Source organism: Coptis chinensis, chromosome 8 (assembly GCF_015680905.1).
Source record: "Coptis chinensis isolate HL-2020 chromosome 8, ASM1568090v1, whole genome shotgun sequence".
In the NCBI taxonomy this organism is placed as follows: domain Eukaryota; kingdom Viridiplantae; phylum Streptophyta; class Magnoliopsida; order Ranunculales; family Ranunculaceae; genus Coptis; species Coptis chinensis.
This window is the reverse complement of record NC_141463.1, coordinates 31,942,631-31,962,803: the sequence shown is the minus strand read 5'-3', so window position 1 is coordinate 31,962,803 and position 20,173 is coordinate 31,942,631.

The window sequence follows — 20,173 nt, the reverse complement described above, 5'->3', positions numbered from 1 at the left end:
TAACTAATTATGATATGCTAAATTATACTATGGCAATTTAACGAGAAGATATAAATGGGAAAAGAGATTAGGGGGATTTGATTCCACATTGATTAATTCTTAATATGCTAATATAGATTTGTTGTAATCCTAATCTTTATATTTTTACATGAAGGTTGGGTCTTTTTAATCCCTAATTATTAATAGAAATCTCTACCAACTAATAATTAGCATGTGAGGCAATTTAAACTCATTTTCATGGTGAATTAATTACCTTTTAGAGTAGAATATATTACTACAACTTATTTCACACTAACACATCAAGTCTTCATCAAAGTTTCATCAAACCCGTTTAATGGAGGTTTAGCTGAGATTCATTAGACTATCATCAATAGAAGAATAAGAAGAAGACATCATAATAACAATAACTTGGCTTTATTAATCTAATGGAAGAGAGTCTAAGAATTAAAAACTAAGTACTAAATAATTAACTAAGTACTTAAGAGTTATACCTTAGTCTTATTTATATAAGAGAGGGCTTGGTCTACAATTTCGTGCATGGGCTTTGGAACCATGTTTTGGGCCATTAATTCAAGCCCAAAACCTAATTACTTAAGTCCAAATAAGGTTTCTTTATTGGAAATTACTACAATAGACTTTTCATCAACTTTTTCTCCTCTGATTGGATCAATGGTTGGACCGTTAGAAATCTCTTTCCGATCCGGTCGTTTTGACATATAATAGGCCTAATTATGAGGTCTAAGTCCAAAGATACGGCCTGCGGACGTTTTGTTGAGTTTTATGCTCTATTTCTGCCCGCATTGACTTTGACTTTTCAGCTTTGTTCGGGCTTTAAAAATGATTTTTCTCCTTGAATCTAGGCCTTTAGTCATAGAAATTCTTATCAACCAACCTTTGCTCCTTTCTCTTGCAAAAGTGACATATTTCTTTACATATTTGACTCCAAGACCTGAAATACACAAAAGCACGTAAAATAGTACTAACTTTTATTTATTATACACATAATTGGTCTAAATATAATATTATTAAGGGGTTAAAACTATATTTTTTGGCTCTTATCAGCTTGTTTCTGCATTCCAGGCCACCAATAGCCCTGAGTGAGTGCTCATTACGCCAAACTACGCCCTCCAATATGTTTGCCGCAAATGCCCTTATGTAACTCTTCCATAATAAAGTGTTCTTGTTCAGATGTAAGGCAACGAAGCAACGGAGATAAATTATGCTTCTTATATAACTGGACCTGTCCTGCCAATGGAAGAATGGAAAACTTGAATGATGTCCGGAGTAAATAATCAACAAGTTTGTTGTCTTCAGGGAGAGTTTGGTGTTACAGGTACTTTATGGAACAGGCACGCCAATCATTCATGATTGGAATATGCTCTACACCTATTAGTGAATGTTGTTGGTCAGGATCGAGCATTTCATCATGGTCTAGACTAGTCATTTCATTGTCAATGTCACCCCCAGTTATTTCAACTTCCTCGCGCATCCGTTTTCTTATCCGAACTGCATAAGAAGCTTATGCATAGTACAATACTTGTAGTGCTAAACATTTAGCAACATAAAATTTTTTGTGGTTAAGAGTGGTAAACTCGATGCTGGGTTGCTCCTTACAATCTATTGCTGCTGAAAGATAAGCCAAAGTATCTGCATACCTCACATCATTTCTTGATTTCTTTGTGATAGATACTGATCTTAATCTTCTTGCCAAAAAATGAATAACTTCTAGGTAGGCGGCCATTCTTTCATCCTTAACTCGATATATGCCTCCAAATTGGTTGGTGATTAATTTGGAGTCTGTGCAAATGGCAATATCAGTCGCCCCCAAATCAATAGTTGTCTTCATTTCGAAAATTGTTGTTTCATACTCCGCTTCATTGTTAGAAGCTTTAAAACCCAGCCTAATAGATTTTTCTATATGCAAACCATCAGGACAGATAAGTACACATCCAATTCCTGATCCTGATTGATTTCGAGAAACGTCAGTGTAGATTTTCCAGAAAATTTGCTTCGAGGGAGGTTTTCACCCCCGAGAGATGTTTCTTCAGTTTGAGCAGTTAATGTAGCTTTGTCTGCCTGGTCTGGAATGATAGCAAAAGAAACATCATCAACTGGAAAGTCTGCAATTAAGGATGCCAGAGAGTGTCCTTTTTCTGCACGACGTGGTTCATAGATGATCTCATATGCACTGAGATAAGACTGCCAGAGGGCAAGTCTGCTTGTGTCCTGAGCATTAGCCAGAGCTTTTCGAAGAGGGTACTCTGTATGAACCAGGATAGTCCTACCCTGAAAATAAGGTTTCAGCCGTCTAGCAGCATGTACTAACGCTAATGCTATTTTCTCAATATTACTGTATCGAGATTCCGGACCTGTTAAAATCTTACTTATAAAGAAAATTGGCTTCTGTTCAGGAACTTCAACGAAAAGGACTGCGCTTACTGCAATATCAGTTGCAACAAGATATACTCCTAATGGCTTACCAGTTTTAGGACTCACCAATACTGGCGGTGAGGAAAAAGAATGTTTGAGGATATAAAAAGATCTTTGGCACTCAGACGTCCAAGTGGAGTTTGATTTAATTGTATTGAAAAATGGACAACACTTATCTGAGAATTTAGAAATAAATCTCATTAAGGCTGCCAACCGTCAGTAAGCCTTTTAATCTTTTTTTTTTTTTTTTGGAGTCGGCATGTCTAGTATGGCCCTTATCTGATCAAGGTTAACTTCAATGCCTCTATGAGTCATAAGATAACCCAAAAATTTCCCAAAGGAAACTCCAAAAGAACATTTTGTTGGATTCAATTTGAGATTGAATTTGATTACCCTATTAAAGGTTGTCTGAAGATCTCGAAGATGATCACTTGTTAACCATGACTTAGTGACCATGTCATCAATATATATTTCCACAGTGTCACCTATTAGGCCTTCAAAGATTGTGTTACCCAATTTTTGAAAAGTGGCTAAGGCATTTTTAAGGCCAAAAGGCATGACTGTAAACCAATAAATGCCTATATATGTAATAAAGGCTGTGTTCTTGGTCTGGATCATACAAGAGTATTTGGTAAAAACCATAGGAAGCATCCATGAATGAAATCCTCTGATATCCTAAAGTAACATAAAATAAATCATTTATCCTACGCAAAGGGTAAGGATTAAGTATGCAAACTTCATTAAGTTTAATGAAATCTACACACATTCTTAATTTGCCATTCTTCTTGGTAACTACAACAATGTTTGATAACCATTTAGGATATTCTACGGGTCGAATAAACTTAACCTTCAGTAAACGACTAACCTTTTCATTGACTTTTAGTCTTTTATCAGGTGCCATGCTCCTTGGTCTTTGCCACACAGGTTTTGTTGTAGGATCCACATCAAGATGATGACATGATTCGTTTGGACTAATTCCAGTCATGTCATCTATGCTCCATGCAAAAGCTATGCTATTTTTCTTTAACAATTATGTCATGTCATTTCTCTCAACTTCAGAAAGCTTAGTTGATATGAAAGTAGTATGTTCCGGACTCATTCCAATCTGAACTTCTTCAAGTTTATCAATAGTAGGAATGCCCTTTTGTTTCTCATTTGAAATGGATGTGGAACCGTACTGTAATTGCTACTTCTGTGGAGTGTCCTGAATGACACTATTGGCATGAACTACGGAAGGTTTGTAGTCATCTAGTGCTTTGTCATGACATCCGTGGGATTCCATCTAATCACTCTAGATTTTACAGATTCCTTGACTACATGGAAACTTTACTGCCTAGTGGAAAGTGGATATAACTGCCAGCATTTGATGGATCCAATCTCTGCCCATAATTGCATTATATGGAGAGTGGAAATTCATGAGCGAAAAATTGAGTTCAACCCACTTGTTTCCGACTATTACTGGTAGACGTACAGCTCCTATCGGAATAGTTGTTGTTCCATCGAACCCAACAATATTCTTCCAGAATGATAAGCTCCTGTGGCAACTTCATTTCTACATAAGCTCTAGAAAATAAAATACTTACAGAGCTTCTAGTATCTAGCGTAATATTTTGAACCCTCCACATTCTAATGAATGCTAATATCATAACAGCATCATAATGTGATTAATATACTCCATATAAATCACGATCACTAAATGATAAGGGCTCAGGTTCATATGTTTCTACATTGTCACCTTTAAGAAAATCAATTTCGTTGACTCTGTTCTAGTCCATTAGAAAATTAAATTTTTGTTTTTTCTCAAACTTCTGCTGATTATTTGAAATAGAGTAAATACGAGCAAGTCCAGCCCTGATTACCATATGTTCTGCAAACTTCACTTGTGTTGCTTTCTGTATGAATTCATCTAACTTCTTGTCATCAACTAAGCGCTAAATTGCATTTCTAAGTACCCTACAATCATCTGTAGTATGACCAAAATCATCATGAAATTTGCATCTTTTGGATTTATCTCTGATGTTGGCTGTATCCTCAGGTAATGGTCATAACTTGTAAAGAAGATTTCTCCCTTTTATTCTGTCATAAACTTTAGAAAGTTTTATGGACAAAAGAGTGATTTTTTCTTCTTCTTTCTGATGGTTGGTTTTGGAATTCTGTCCAGACTGGAAGTTGTTCTTCTAGTTTCTATCCTGATTTTTATTGTTATTATTATTTTTTGTCCGGACTCTTTTTTGTTCTTCTGGATATTTTCTTCTCGAAGCTGCCTAGCTTTGAGATCATCCTCAACTCGTGCAAACTCTTTAGCATGATCAAACAATTCAAACTTAGAAAAAGGCGGCTGTCTAGTGAGCGAATTATACCGACCGCCACGATCATATCCTATGGCATTTTTGAAAGCTTGGATAATAAACTTGTCAGATGGAGGGTCAATAACATTGACTTAAGTTTGGAACTTTTTTCAAAAATCTCTGATAGATTCTCCAGAATTTTTTGTGAGATTAAATAAGGCAGCAAGATCTTGTTTAAGCTCACAATTATACTGGTAGTGATCAACAAACGTTTTAGCTAATTCAGGAAAATTTCTAATCGATCTAGAATGAATAGAGTTAAACCATACTAAAGAATCACCTTTGAGAGTGGCTGGAAACAACTTACAGAGTAGTGCATCATCATTTTCCATAGCCATTTAGGACCTGTAGTAAAACAAATGAGTGTATGGATCTCCATTCTCTTCATCATACATTTCAAAGTCGGGTTTCTTGAAGTTCTTAGGGCGACGATAGTTATGAATGTAATCTAAAAATGGATAATGCTAGAAACCCATTACTGCTAAGTCTCTGATTTGGTCATTGTACTTTTTCCTCTGATTGTTCTTACTACAACATCTTCTACAGTCCTTTGATTGAGTCCAACATTATTTTCTTCCTGGAAGTTGTGTCTGGGTGAATGTTCACATTGATCATATTTGTGAACATATGGGGGTGGAGTCAGAACTCGATGTCGATGACCGCATGATGAGATGGTGAGTTTTCAGGAGTCCGGACTCCATGTCCCGAACCTGTCCTTCTATTTGAATGTTGAGATTCAAAGCCTAGTCTATCCCATACATTGGATTGTGCTGGAGGAACTGGTTCTCGCCTATCATCAATAGCATTGTGATTCCTTCTTGAAGGTGATGAATGTTGTTCAGAACTATCTGGATAGGGAATCCTAGGCCTTTTCCCCTAGCATTCTGGAGTCTTTCATTCTCTTCAGTAAGCCTTTGTACCTCTGCTTGGAGTTCATCCTGATTGTGTTGAACTTGTCGTGGATGTCGAGAAGATTTCAAAACATCTTGGACAATAGTTTGTGGAATATTATTAGCATTTGTTGCAATGACAGGAGTAATTTTACGCTGAGTAGATCGTTGGGGGACTACAGGATGTTGTTGGCCATTTTGGCCATAGGTTTGTGCTCTGTCCATTAGTGTGGATTTGAAAACCCACAGATGGCAACAAATGTTTGGACTAGAAATTCTCAAACACGATTAGGGTTGTGAGTAGTTGATGGATTGATGGAGAAGGTAAGACTGAACCACTGATGGTTGCCTACGTACCCAAGTCTGGAAATAGGGATCAAGTCTCAGCAATATTTCCTGCGTAGTTCTGAAAGTGAGAGAAGACTTTTATGGGAAAGATCTGGATTACAAGATCCGGATTCCACTCTGATCACAAATCTCTGAAGATTTGGTTTATCTTTCCTACTTATCTGTCATCTGTTGACTAAAATGTGTATGTTTTGTTAAACCTATGCCAGATGCACCTGTAAACATTTGGATCTAGACCAAGTCTGAAATCCTGTTAGGTTGAATCTAGAATGTTGGGCCAGAGTCCGGAAAGGTGTTGGGCCAAATTCGGAGTGGTGGGCCAGACCCCTAGAAAGGTGTTGGGCCGGAATCCGGAATGGTGTTGGGCCGGAGTCCAAAGTGTGTGTTGGGCCAGAATCTGGAGTGCTTTGGAGGAGTCCGGGAAAGGTGTTGGACCGGATCCAGAGTGTTGAGCCAGAATCTAGAAAGGTGTTGGGCCAGATCCGAAGTGGTTGGCCGAAGTCCGGAAAGGTGTTGGGCCGGATTCGGAGTGTTAGGTTGCATCCGGAATGTTGGGCCGGAGTCCAAGTCTGGGAACACACCGAAGGTGGGGCCCAAATAGCTTGCATCAGCATTTGTTTATATATAGCAGTAAGTTTCCGAAGCCAAGGTTAGAATAATTAAGTTCCATATCTTGTGAGAATCTAACCAAAAAGCTTCATCATAGCGATTATTGAGTGATGACACAAAGGATGTCCAGATAGAAAGACCACACGTCCACATGCTTGATCACCACGCCATATCCTAAAAGAGAACTTAGGCCTTTTTTGGATCGATATAGCGAAATAAACGTTAAAAACTCAAAAGATAGTTTTTCCTCTAGTTACCCCCTTTAAGCCTTCACCATTTTCTAAAAGCCTTTTTATTCTTCACCAAAAATTCCTAACCTGTTACAACACACAATAAAAAGCTTACCTAGCTGACGAGTTGAGAACTGGATGGATATATATAAATAAAAAAAAGAAGAAGAGATGACCTTGTATAAAATCAGATCAGTTAGTTGCTTCAAAAAGAAAATGAAAGAAAATAGAAGAAATGAAAGACCCATTAAAAAGCAAGACTCTAAAAAAATCAAAGGTGTCAAAAATCGAATCTCCCAAAAGTTCAAAATCAAAAGGAGACGATATCATAAACAAAAAAAAAAAAAAAAAAAAAAAAAGTTAGAACTCCTAAAATTCAAAATCATATTGAGTCATAAAGCCAAAGGGCTAAAATAATGTATTTCAATTCGGAAGAAAAATAACAAAACAAGGTTCTTCTCTAGTTACAAGTATCTTGAAGACCCAGTTTCTCAACTTATCAGATTTTGATTTTCCCTTCCTTTTTCTTTTTAAACTATCACCCTAGCCCCGTAACTCCTAATAAAAGACATCTAGCTCAATTAGGAATAGGATGGTGTGATAGTAAGTGGCAAGCGTGATCAATTGACCCCGGTTTCTTTAGACGTCATTTGAGTATGCGAGGAATATAAGTGTCCGATGCACTTAAGAGAACGAACCTTGAGTGAATCTATCAAAAAGTTGTGATTGTAACACACCCCTGTGAGAACCCACCTTAAGGAAGCTCTCCAAAAGTCTCGGAAACAACTCTGCTTTTGCATTTCATTGCTCATGTTTTGCACATTTATCTTTAGGTGATTAAATAATTGTACATATATTATTCAAAGTTCAAAGGAGCTTGTCTTTATTCCCTGCTAATGAGATGTATAGACTTTTGAGAATAAATACGGAAATAAGACCCTTTGTACTAAATAGAAGAAGTTTGTGAGTACCTTCACTGGAAAATTCTCACGAGCCTTAAAACTTGTCCACTAGGGAATTCCTAGTGGTTTAAGGCCTTGTTACATATGGTCAATGCAATCACACTTTGCGAAATGAGATTAGTATAACTTATAATAAATCACTCATTTGTGATCTTAGTTTTTTCTCTCATCCTTGCTTGAAGACAAGCAAGATGCTATTTGGGGGTGGTGATCAACTCCCAAATGTGCATTTTATTATCCTTACAATATTATATTACAACCCTTCTTACGTTTAATAAAAAGATAACTCATAGCTTTTATTGCCTCTTTCAGGTTACAGATAAATTCAAACCACTTATCATAAAAGCTGCGTCTTAGCACCAAAAAGAGCATTAATCATGCTTATTATGAAGACCAAAAACTGCTATGAAGAAGTACTGAAAAAGTCAAAGTCAAATGTCAAAGTCAAAGGTCAAGGTCAAAGGTCAAAGCCTTCAACTCATAAGACCAGAGATGGAGGTCCTTAGCACAAAATATGGCATTCTCTAAAACCTATATTGATTAAGAAGAAATCAAAAAGCAAAAGCATAAAGTAAAGGGTGAGGTGTTTGATAAATGATAAAAAGATAATAGTTTACCTACGAAATGAACGATGAAACTCAAAACGTAAGTAAACTAAAACTTATTTACGTGTCTATATTTATCAAAGATTGTTCTACTCTCGATCTATTGAACATATATAGTGGAGTAGGAAGTTTGTTCCACTCCTAGTCCTTCCGCATGTTGTGTTTTCTAGTCTAATTACTCTACTCTAAGTCTAATGAGAGATTTACGAAATGATAACTAGACTATGATGCAACTACCCACAAGATGCAACTAGTTGACTCTTTAAACAACTATGGGAATACTACGTCGATTCTATGATAAAGAGTTAGAGGGGGATTGATTCCACCTTAGCTCAACTTAATCCACTAACGACGAATCGTCGTAATCCGAATTGAATCGCTTTCGCTAAACAATCCTGTTATTCCTAATCCCTAATTACACATGGCATTTCTACCAATTCATAACTAGTATGTGAACGATTACACCCATTCTCATGGTGAACTAATTATTTCTAGAGTGGAAAGGAAATTACGATGACTCTACGATAATCGGAATCAAGCTTTCATCAAGGCTTCTCAACCCCTCTAATGGAGGTTTAGCCGAGAATCATCACGCTATCATTCCCAATCAAATTCGAACAAGACATGATATAAAGATTGAAACTTTGCTTATTTAAACTCAAATGGAAACTACTCATGCAAAAATCTATTCAATCTAATAAAGACAAATAATTTAATCTAAGAATTGAACTAAATAAGTAAATGAAAAATGAAACTAGATTACCAAGAACACTATTTTATTAATCTAATGAATAATAAAACAATGATTCAAATACTAAATTAATAATCTACTTTGTTCTAAAGTAATTAATTAAACATGAAACTAGATCTAAAACAAGATATGAAAAACTAATTAATTAACTAATTGAAATTCTAAAACTAAGTTCTAAAACTAATTAATGGAGGCTAACTAATCCAATTTTTAATCTAGGTCTAACTATCTACCATTAACAAAAAGCTAAGCTTTTGTTTTTATATGTTTCAGATCCAAAAATCGTGCATGGGCTTGGATCCATGTTTTAGGCCATAGAATCAGGCCTAAAACCCAATTCTTTCAGTCCAAAAAGGCCTCTTCAGCTGCAGTTGGCTTCAACAGACTTTTCGTTCACTTCTACTCCTCTGATTTGGTTAAGGCTTAGACCATTGGAAAGCTCTTTCCGAGTTGGTCATTTTGACATAAGGTAGGCCTAATTCTGAGGTCTGAGTCCAAAGATACGGCCTTCGGAAGTTCTACTGACTTTGTGTCTTTGTTTACGCCCGACTTTTCACTTTTTCAGAACGAGCGGGCTTTACAAAGGCTTTGTCTTCTTGAATCTTGGCCTTTAATCAGAGAACTCCTTAGCAACCAACCATTGCTCCTTTATCTCATCAAAGTGGCACATTTCTGCACATAATTGACTTTAAAGCCCTGAAACGCATAAAACACGTGTCGGATTAACTCTTAATTATTACTCACATAATTGGTCTAAAAGTATGACTCATTATAGGGTTAAAACTATAGTTTTGGGCTCTTATCAAACCACCCCCAAACAGCATTTTGCTTCTCCTCAAGCAAAGATGAGAAATTAGAATAAGTGACCAAAAATGGAGTTCTATCTACTCGCTTTACTGAAAGAAAGATTGCATTGACCATATGCAACAAGGCCTTAAACCACTAGGAATTCCCTAGTGGACGAGTTATAGCCTCGTGAGAGTTTTCCAATGAAGGTACTCACAAACTTCATCTATACTACAACTACTAAGAAATAAAACTATTGTTTCCTTATTCATGCTCTAAATTAACTATACCTCTCACTAGCAATGCATATAAAGTAATCAAGGCGAAACCTAAGCTAATATATGCATAATAATCAATCATCTACAATAAACATACATACAATGAGTAATACTATGAAATGCCTAGCAGGTTCGTTTCTGAAACTCGGAATAACGTCCTTAAGTAGGTTCTCACAATAATAGTCAAGATACAACACTCTGATTTTTCCACTCAAGTTTCGCTACTCCAGTGTGCAGTGGGCACACTTTACCTTACAATCTCAATGACAACAAGGAAGCCGGAGTCGATCAAACACATATGTCACTTACTATCACACTAACCTATTCCTAATTGAGCTAGAGGTCTTTATTAGGTGTTACGGGGATTAGGAGATGGTTTAAGAAGGAAGGAAATGGATATTCAAAAAGGACAAGTCTGAGATAATAGAGTCTTCATATTATGTAACTAGAGAAGACCTTGTTATTTACTTTTGCTTCTACACTTTGTTTCCATCCTTAGCCATATATTTTTTTTCTTTTTCTTTGGCTTTTGACTCCTTTTATTCTATTTTTTTTGGAGTTTTTATTTTATTTCTATTTTTATTTTTCTTTTCTTTGGATGGAAACTTCTTTTCTTTATTTTCTAAAGCAATTAACTAACTTTTGTTTACACAGGTTTTTCTCTTCTTCTTTCTTCCTCATTCTATTCTCAGACTTATCTAAATTAGGTAGGTTGATTTTTTATTTTTTTTTTATTTTTTTTTTATTTTTTTTTGTTTTGTAATAGGGTAAAGGATTTGTGGTTTATGAAAGGCTAAAGAAAGGCTCAGAGGTGCGACTAGAGGAAAATAATTCATAGGTTTGAATTTCTGGCTATATCAATCCAAAGAGGGCCTAAATTCTCGCTTAGGATATGGCATAGTGATCAAGCAAGTGGACGTGTGATTTTTCTATCCGGATTTTACTTCTCCCTTGTGTCATTTCTCAAATGTTCCACTCATATAAGGCTTTAGGCTATATTCTTATAGGATTTGTAGAATAAGTACTCTAGCCTAGATTTCAGAAACTTACTGCTAACAATCATAGATACTCATGTAATATATTTATAGATAGATGCAAAGATTATTACCTACATATTAACCTAAGTTTCTAAAAATTATTCTAATGCAAAAGCTACGTGAGACTTCTAGATTATTAAAAACATAGAGAAAGAAAACAATACCAATATTCCTAAGTGTATAGCATAACTTATTTATTTATATTTTTGAATTTTTGAAATATTAACTAGAAAACAAATGCATATTATACATATTTATATCCTAACAGATGCCTTAATTACACGTGTTTCTATGCCCCTCCCAAACAAGAAGCATGCTTTGTCCTCAAAGCATTTAAATAAAGAGGGTAGAAAAATACCATGGAAACGCGTGTGAAATTCGGAACATCTGCAAAACAAGGTTAAAACATACTAATATAAAAACTGACGCAACTCTATAAGAGTTCCACCCATTATGGGGTTAACAAGAATCAAATTGCTTAGGACATAAGCAGACACTAACTAGAATGAAAACTTACCTTATCTCCTGCTTTATTCATCATCCTCCTCACCCTCTTCTTCTATAAAGAAGTGAGGTTCCTTCGCGTCCTGCCATGCCATGATAATTTGCCAAGCTTCCGCCATTTATCATCTATTATTGCTAACCTATTAAAGCCACTTTGGTCCGACGGGGTGTAGGGTGCAACCTAATGAGGTTGTATCCTCCACCCTTTGCCAAGTCATTACGCGGGAAAGATCGAATAATACTATTGGTGGGTCGTCGCGATTAATCGACCCGTAATCCAATCCGTGAAACGCGTGTACAAAAACAGGAAAAGAAACATAGCATAATACGGGAAATTAGAACAGGCATAAGAAGGTATTTATGCCTCATGCTATGGGCTCGGGCTAAACTAGACTTCAAGGTTCTGGGAAGGTCATGGCACATACGTCTCGTGGCTAAAGCAAGGAAGACGGCGCAAGTGGCATCAATCACGAAGAAAAACCATTCCCTAAAAATGTTTAGCATGATCCAAAACATAACAGTTCCTATGTTCATGGACAGGCTACCAAAAGCGGCGTTATAGTCCCCTTGGTCCTCGATACGGAAAATGCCTGCCCCATACGATTCATGCAAAAACCCATAAGTGTAGACATGCATATTATCTACCCAATAACACCATGGGTCTTGTATTTCAGTGGGCATAGCAAGTCCAAGAACAAATGCTAGCAAGAACCTGGTAATTTCCATTGGTTCATCATTAATGTTGATGGAGAACACTTGTTCTCCATCCGGTCTCTCAAAGAAAATACAATTATCATAAAAATAAGATGCAAGTCTTTGGAGAATAAAGTTCATCAGTCTTACCATAATAAGCGGTTCCCACCTGCACGATGTGATCTCCTCAAAACCAAGCACCATAAGTAGTGCTTTGGAACAAATCTTCGAAAGACTGTTCGGTATTATTGTAGGAGATGTCATCTCAAAACGATGCTTTCTGGAACAGCTGCAAAATGATCCGGGAACAACCCGCAGAAAACTGGAAATTTTTGTGTTTACGGAGGTCAGGGCACATGTGCGCTCCACTTGGGCACAGATGCGCTCTGATGATTTCCGAGTTCCAGTGTTTGGGCGCGTCGCGCTCACCTTGGGCGCAGGTGCTTCGGTTACAAAATTTCTCGACAGAGACTAGCTAGGCGCAGGTGCGCTTCATCAAGAAAAAAGCGCCCGAGGTGCTGATTTTTGGAAATGGTGAAGAACAACCGGAAACGTGGGAGTGAAAGGTGAGTGATGGAAGTTAGGTGTAGTATGGGTTGTGAGTGTAGAATGAATGAAGTTTTTATAGGTTTTAAGTTGCTAAAACGGATCGGAAAGTTGCCAAAAAGCTTTTACGACAATTTTCGAAATACTAAAATTTTCAAACCCGAAACGAAAACAACTCATATTCTTGATTCTAAAACAACCCTAGTATCTTTTAGGTTGAATTTAGGATAAAACTACCTAACTTATCGAGATTTCATCCTACTATGATATTTATTCATAGATATGCCTAATCGGCAATATTCTCTCCCTGACTCCGAAATAACTTCTAAAAACGAGGGTCATATAAAAATCATGCTGGAATAGATAATACCACCCCCAAATAATTTGGGAAGGTGGGATCAATATTAAACAACCACGCACAATGAAAATAACCGCATTATATTAAAATTTTCATTCAAAGTACATTTCATTACAAAATTCAAATTAACGAATTAAAACTGACATTAAAATAACTAACAATAATAAAACTACAAATAAAAATCATCAAGCTATACTATCCCTAAACACGCCGGTGCTTGGGTAGCGGAGGGCACACGCCAGAGATGGCTCCCGAGCTCCCGATGGGCCAAAGACCATTAAGATTTCGGCGACGGCCACGCGTGCCTCGATGATGTATCCTCGGAAGGAGAATCCCTGTGAGGTGGGAAGCGTGCAAGCATATCAGCTCGGAACTGGCACTGAGATTCCAACTCAGCCCTCATCTGTTCCCACCGCTCATCCTCTCGCTGGGTACGAATCTCGAAGTTATGGTGGATAGTAGCCTGTCGAGTCCAGAGGTCTTCGCAGATAGTATTGAGTGAACGCATGCCACGGTGAATGACAGCCATGCGTTCTGCATCTGACCAACACCTCTCCAAAGCATCAGCATCAAAACAAGTCAAGTCCTCCTCATCCTCCGAGTCATTCTCATTTCCACCATCCTCCTCGTCCTTTACCCTATCCTCAGGCAACCTCCAAACTCGTTGGACACAATCCTTATAAATACGAGGATTTCGGTGTAGGGTGAGGTAAATCCTATCAGACGTCGGAGTCGCTCTCAACTTCAGCATGATCTTGGTTATCAAAATAGGGAGAGGTGCAATAGAGTTCCCTACTCCCCTAATCATGTTAAGCAAAAACTCCAAGATACAGAACTCGTACTTCTGCTCCTGGAGTATCCATAGAATGTGGAGGCAGTTCAGACCGATGTCGCTAACCTTCTCCTTCCCTAGGACGTTCCGACCAATCCACTGAGATGCAGCCAGTTGGTTGGGTTCGAGGATGCGGCAAACACAATCTTGAAGCTTCGCATTGTAGTTCCCTTCGGTAACAGTCGCATTCATCAACGGCTCGACCCCATTATATTAGGACTCCTGTAACGTGGCATCCAGATGGATTCTAGGCGGAATGCCTAGAATCTCGACCAACAACCAATGAGCTTACTTCCTTCCTCCTCTTTTGCCACCGTAACAAAAATTCTACTCCCTCCAACTCCCTCGTGTTGTAAAACCGTCGGACTAACTCTTAAGTGGTAAAAGGCGTCCGTCGAGTACCACAAGCTATTCCAATATCTACTAATCATTTCATCACCGTAAAAACGGTAGCCAAGTGGTCGCCAAGAAATGCTTGCTCGGCAAAATTCGGCGTTGTTGAGCCATTGGAGTTTGAACTGATTTGGGGTTTGTAGAAGGTTTAGGAAGCAATGAGGAACAACCTCACTGGAACAACAATGGTGGTGGTGCGGTGGTGGCGCGGTGGTGGATCGGAAGTTCCAATATTTGGATTTTTCGGTGGTTTTTGGTTTTTCAAAAGGATGGAGGTGGTGGTGGAAAGGTTTTTGAGAAGATTTGAAATTGATTTGGATGTGTGACGTGGTGTAGTTAGGTTTTTTTTTTTAATTTTATTTTTTAGTTAGGGTTTGAAGCTTTGTTGGTCGTTAATGGCGGTTTAGAGAAGTGAAGAACGCGACTATTGGTGTGAAGGTAAGGGCGCAGGTGCGCGCGGGTTGGGCCCAAGCCCAATTCGAATTTTTCGAATTTTGTCGATTTTTAGCTCGACTTCAAACTAATATTGCCGCTTCGTTACCGGTCCGATTTTTGCGAATGAGATATGGAAATGATCAGGAGAGAATTTCCAATCCAATGATCCATAAAACACTCTATTCCGACCGTAGATGACATATAAGATAGTTGAAAATGCCTCGAAGTGCGTGCATGACGTATGTTATGCGAACGAATAAATTTTAAATTCATAGATTATGTCAACCCGAATCGAAATACAATTAAATGGCCTAAGCAACTCTAATGGGACATAAAACATTCTAGGACGGAAACACGAACACCCCACCCTCAAACAAATTTTTTACAACAGAGTTTAGAAGATTTGTTTTTTTTTTAATTGGGTCTTTTAAAGTCAGATTCCCGAGACTTCCTAGATTACTATGTTTATTATTTAATATTTTTTACTTTTATAAGGAAAAACAATAAGCAATAAGGACATAATTCACCCCATAGAGAAACATGACTCAAAAATCCGAGAAAACATGCAAGAGTGGAAAACGTGAATTATGTTAAATGTGGACTTAGGATCCGGTACTTACAACCACACACTCCATAGGGAGGGCCCGGTTACCTTAATGGTGCACTCACCAATATCTGAAAATGAAAGGAAATGCACCAAACACAAAAACTGAGTCGTTTATAGTCAGATACTCGAGACTTTATCTAAACATATGTATGAACATACAGTTTATCATATATCAACAACCGAAATAGTTGTGGATCATTTCATAAATAAATATCACAGAAAATATATCCAAACACAATCAAGCACCAAGATTTCCTATGACGCAACCTAGTGAACTGAAAGCAAAGTCGGATAGACCTATAACGGAACCTAGCATGCACCTTCTTTTTCATCTTTGAATGAGAGGGTGTCCTAGTGAATAAGTGTGGAAAAGTGAATGGTTGTGGAAGATATGGTGGATATGGATAAGTTGTAGAAGGAAAGCATGTAAATAATGAGGATGTGGGTTTAGCACAAAACTCATTCATGGTGTAGGTAGGGACTGTCTCAAGTCTGAAAATGAAGGTGTCAAATGGTTTGTCCTTCTGAAGTATTTGTTTACTAGGTGGATTTAAAAATTATGAAGCACGGGAGAAACAAAAGGATCGAAAGTGCAAACTCGAGATTCCTTTAAAAGGGGTGGAAGGAGGGAGTCGAGGTGGATGTTGTGCAAAGTAGTTCTTGATAGGGTGAATCATCACCTGCTCTAAGAAACTCATCGAATTCCTCATCTAGATTGGTCATATCCACATTACTATGGTAGTCCTTTATATCTTTGAGAAAGTCATCTATCTCGTCCTCATCCATAATATGTGTATCGACTAGTGTAGGGATGAAAATGTTGGAGTTTGAACTTCCAAAGGAAAGAAATTTGGTCATATGATTATCAGGGAACGTGTTGTTGAAATAATCTCGAGCGAAGCTCTCGATCATGTTAACCTCTCCATCCATAGACGAATCGGGTAAATGTGTCTTTGTTTTAAAAACATTTACTTCAACAACAAGATGGCCAAAAGACATGGACATCGAACCATCGCGGAAATTAATGAGCGTATTGGCAGTTGCCAGGAAAGGACGCCCTAAGATTGGGACAAAGTCGTTAGCGACTTCTGTATCGAGGATGACAAAATCAGCCGGATAGTAGAAATCCTGAACCTTTACCAGCACGTTTTCAACCACACCCTTAAGATACTTAATAGATCGATCAGCTAATTGCAACATCATTTTAGTGGGTTGCATCTCCTCTAGACCTATTTGTCTATACAAATAAAACGGGAGTAAGTTAACAATAGCCCCCAAGTTCAATAACGCGGTCGTCGTATAGGAATCTCCTAAGGTGCATTGTACAGTAGGACGACCAGGGTCCTTATACTTAACAATTCCATTATGTTCAGATAGAGTTAGGAATTGTTCTGTTAAAAAGGCGTCTTTTGGTATATTGGTCTTACGCCTAGTAGTACACAACTCCTTAAGAAACTTAGCATGGTGTGGTAGCTTTTTAATAGCTTCGAGGAAGGGAAGGTTTATAGTTAGATTCTTGAAAACGTCCCTAATCTCCTCATAATTTGTATCCCTAGTTAACATGGCTAATTTTTGTGGAAACGGTGGTTTCTCTCTATATTTAGCATATGTATCATCTGGATATTTAACCTTGGCTTTTGTTTCTTAGGTTGTGTTGTAATTGGTACCTCTACAGTGGTAGGCTCTTCAGTTTCTATTTCGGTATCTAGTAAAATAGCAGGTGTAAGGGCTACTGGTGGGGTAACTATAGGCATAGTTACTTTGTTATCAACCACTCTGCCAGAACGGAGAGTAGTGATGGCATTTAGCTCACCTACATTTTCATATTCATTACTAGTATTATCGGTTACCTCAAAGGCTGTGTTTGTTGTTTTAGGATTAAGTATTGCGTGACCTGGAAACACACCTTTGGGTTGGGCTTTATCTTGGGCCAACTGTTGGCTTAAATTATTAACGGATTGTAGAAGTTGTTGGTTAGATTGAGCCATGGTTTGGAAAAGTTTTTGGCTCACTTGTATGAAGGTGTCAAGACGATCCGGTTGTGTGGGTGTAGTAGTCACGGGAACTATCTCGCGTGAATTATTAATGGGCGGATTTTGATAGTTATTATTTACCAGAACGATACCTCTATTAGCATTATAATTATTATAACTACCTTGACCTTGTGCTTGACCTTGTCGAGGTTGCACTTGGTTGTTATAATTATTATAATTACCCTGACCTTGTCCTTGTCGTGGTGGAGCTTGGTTATAACTGTGCGTTGGCCTAACATATTGATTATTGTACCCTGGAGGTGTGACGTGTTGGTTATTTCTCCAACCGAAGTTGGGATTTTGTCTCCAAGGGGCGTTAGGTTCACTATTAATGGAACAAGCCTGTTCATAGGCTATAGGACAGTGGGAGTCGGGATGCTCAGGACTCCAACAGAAACTACATGGATTTGAATTTACATTCATGACGGGGATAGGCTTTTGTTGAACAGAAATGGCCTCTACCTTTTTAGTGAGTGATTCGATTAGAGTTTTAAGCTCGGGATCGTGTTTAATTTCAAACATACCGGCGGCCTTAACTGTATTAGAAGAACTAGCGGAGCGGTGGATATCGTCACTACCCCCCCAGTTGTTATTTCGCTTAGTTTGATCCTCTAAAAATTTATAAGCCTCCGAGGCTCCTTTACTTAAGAAACTACCCCCATTCATTATGTCAAGGACTTCTTTATGGTGGTGTAGAAGTCCTTTGAAAAAGGCACGAACTAACGTGTCTTTCACTAGGTTATGATGTGGACACTCTATAAGGAGATCGGTGAAACGATTCCAAGCCTCTGAAAATGATTCATGAGGATTTTGTCGAAAGAAATGAATCTTGGAAAGCATCTCATCCGTCTTTAGGGGTGGGTAAAAATGTTCCATAAACAGCTGAACAAGTTTAGCCCACGAGTCCACAGAATTAGGCGTTTGGGCAGTTAACCAAGACGCCTTTATCGGCTAAGGTGAAAGGGAATACCCTCGGGTTTAATTTGTTCCGCCACCAACCGTAGGATGGTGGAATGTTGTTAGGACTTGTTCAATCCTACGCATGTGCTAATAAGGTTTTCATGGTCTAAACCATGAAAAACGGGTAACAAATTAAAAATATTTGGGGGGATTCGAAAATCCCCCACTGGGTCTGCTAGAACGATGCAATATTTGGGGCTATCGCTCAAGGCTTTGTAGAAGTCAGAGAGAGGAGTCTCTCCTTCTTCAGGCATTATATCAGGTGGTGTGTGTGAAATAGTAGCTAGAGGTGTAGTGGGTGGTATACTAGATAGACTTGTTTGTTGACGTTGTCGTGTAATTACATTCGGTGTTTTTGTTCGACCAGACCTTAATCTCATACAAGGCTAAGACCAAACTTAGCTAAACAAGTCAACACTCCAAACAATCCTGATATACTAGTATAAACCTCTAACAGGAGATGCGAGGTGTGGAAGAAAGGAATACCTGATTGCGTCCTTGCTTCGCTTATGAATAGCGTCTTGTTTACGCGTGTTCAGTGTATATAACAAGTTAGAACACTGAAAAACTTGAAAAACCGAAGTTCGAATCAAACCTGTGGAAATCCGGGAAAATTCAGCTCAGGGCTTGGGTGCACTCACTTTGGGCGCAGGTGCACTCAGTGTAAACTTCGAAGTTCTTTTGAGTCGGTCGGCTGTTTGAAGCATGGTGGTCGCTCGGCTTCCGATAACTTTAGCGCAGGTGTGCTCGCTCCTTTAGAAGCGCCCGAGGTTAAGCTCCGTTAATTTTTTTTTTTTTTTTTTTTTTTTCGAGGAAGTTTAATGCTGAAAAAGACAACCACAGTTAGAATCGAACAAGGGTGGGTGGGTGAAATGGGACTTTAAGAAGAGTACTTATACTATGAAAACAAGGCGAAAGTGAAACTAAGATGGCAGCGGCGCCATTTGATAAATGATAAAAAGATAATAGTTTACCTATAAAATGAACGATGAAACTCAAAACGTAAGTAAACTAAAACTTATTTACGTGTCTATATTTATCAAAGATTGTTCTACTCTCGATCTATTGAACAGATATAGTGGAGTAGGAAGTTCGTTCCACTCCTAGTCCTTCCGCATGTTGTGTTTTCTAGTCTAATTACTCTACTCTAAGTCTAATGAAAGATTTACGAAATGATAACTAGACTACGGTGCAACTACCCACAAGATGCAACTAGTTGACTCTTTAAACAACTATGGGAATACTACGTCGATTCTATGATAAGGAGTTAGAGGGGGATTGATTCCACCTTAGCTCAACTTAATCCACTAATGACGAATCGTCGTAATCCGAATTGAAGTCGCTTTCGCCAGAGAACAATCTGGTTATTCCTAATCCCTAATTACACATGGCATTTCTACCAATTCATAACTAGCATGTGAACGATTACACCCATTCTCATGGTGAACTAATTATTTCTAGAGTGGAAAGGAAATTACGACGACTCTACGATAATCAGAATCAAGCTTTCATCAAGGCTTCTCAACCCCCCAATAATG